Here is a 1,593-nt window from a genome sequence, read left to right on the forward strand (position 1 = left end):
GACTCCGTCTCAAAAAAAAAAAAAAAAAGAAAGAAAAACACTGCATGATTTCACTTACACATGAATCTTTAAAAAACCGAATACATACAAACAGAAGAATGATGATTGATGGGAGGGACTGGACAGATGTAGATCAAAGGGTTGAAATATGTAGTTGTATAGGATGAATAAGACTAGAGATTCAATGGACAGCATGAGGACTATAGTTAATATTGTATTGCATACTGGAAATTTGCTGAGAGAGTAGATTTTAGGTACTGTTACCAAAAAAAAGGAAGAAAGGTGACTATGTGAGATAATGGATATGTCAATTTCCTCAGCCATAGCAACTGCTTCGGCTACTGATAGAAAGAAACTACTGATAGTTGCACAGCAAGTTCCTGCCTATGTACATTATGCATACATACGTACATTAAAACATCATGTTACATGTTTTAAGAAAGGAGGGAAAGTTAGCACTCCCCTTGACAATGATGGAAGAGGCCCTGCAGCCTGACAACATGCATACAGTTAAGGCATCGCCACCTACTTCAAGGCAACTAACCATCCTTTTTAAAAACACCAAAGGTTTGGTTTGAGGGAGCTTCCTGGTAGCTGAACACCTGAAGGCTCCTGGAGGGTGGTGCATCCAGAGAGGGCATGGAGCCCCTCGCCTCTTCCCACATCTCTTGCCTTAGGTATCTATTCCATCCATCTGGCTGTTGTTCATCTGTATTCTTTGTAATATCCTTTATAATAAATTGGTAAACATTTTTTTAAATTATGTCCTACACTGGCTCCTTTGTAAACCCACTGGCAGGAGTGTCCCACTCAGGACCTAAGAGTTCAACACCCATAGCAGGGCTGCAATCAGCTGTACCAGACTCAGGGGACCCATGGATGACAGACAAGCCTGTCCCCCAGGAAGTCCAGTCTCCTGGTTGGGGGTGGGGGTAGCAAGCACACACAGTCACCAGCAATCCAGCCTGCAAAGTGCTTTGAGGAGGCAAGCCCAGGGGCTGTGAGAGCAGGGAGGAGGAAGTGACTGGCTCTGCTCTCGAGGTCACAGAAGGACGAGAGCCTGGGGCGGGATGCCAAGCCTGTGTGTGAAGGAGGATGGACTGTTCTAGCCCCAGGGAAGAGCATATACAGAGGCACTGGGCATGGTCACCCTGAGGAAGCAACTGTTCCTGTGGGATGCCCCTTAGTGATCACAGCCTCCATCCTTCCCCTGATTTCCCTGCTTTTGCTTAGCCTACCTTTGAGACTCTGCGTGCCCTCAGCCTCTGACCTCTCCCAGTTCTCCTCCTGCAGAGGCCTATGGTCAGCCATGCACCCTCTGGCCTCCCTGACTTTCAGTCCCCTCTTCCCTGATCCCAAACCATTTGCCTACGAGGACTTCAGGAGAGTGTCTTCCAAGAGAAGCCTGGCCCCACTGCAGAGTCAGGCTTTCCATCTTCCAGGGAGCCTTCCTGTAGACCCTTATTCAACCCAGGTGTCTCCCCACTTCTCTGGCCAACAAGCTACCCTTCTTTTCTCCCCTGAGCCCCCAAAGCCTCTTTTGCCAAGCTCAGCATTTCCAGAATAGCCTCTCCCTGTAGCAACAGGCAGTGG

The 1,593-nt window shown here is 48.1% G+C and overlaps 1 non-coding gene across 1 annotated transcript; it reads left to right on the forward strand.

Annotated features, from left to right (window-relative positions):
- Window positions 1-429: 429 nt before the first annotated feature.
- LOC116477570 (U6atac minor spliceosomal RNA) lies at window positions 430-555 on the forward strand. Its single transcript, XR_004250535.1, has one exon. It is a non-coding gene; the product is annotated as a U6atac minor spliceosomal RNA (small nuclear RNA).
- Window positions 556-1,593: the final 1,038 nt, after the last annotated feature.

The sequence above is a fragment of the Hylobates moloch genome, unplaced genomic scaffold (assembly GCF_009828535.3).
Source record: "Hylobates moloch isolate HMO894 unplaced genomic scaffold, HMol_V3 SCAFFOLD_11, whole genome shotgun sequence".
Lineage (NCBI taxonomy): Eukaryota > Metazoa > Chordata > Mammalia > Primates > Hylobatidae > Hylobates > Hylobates moloch.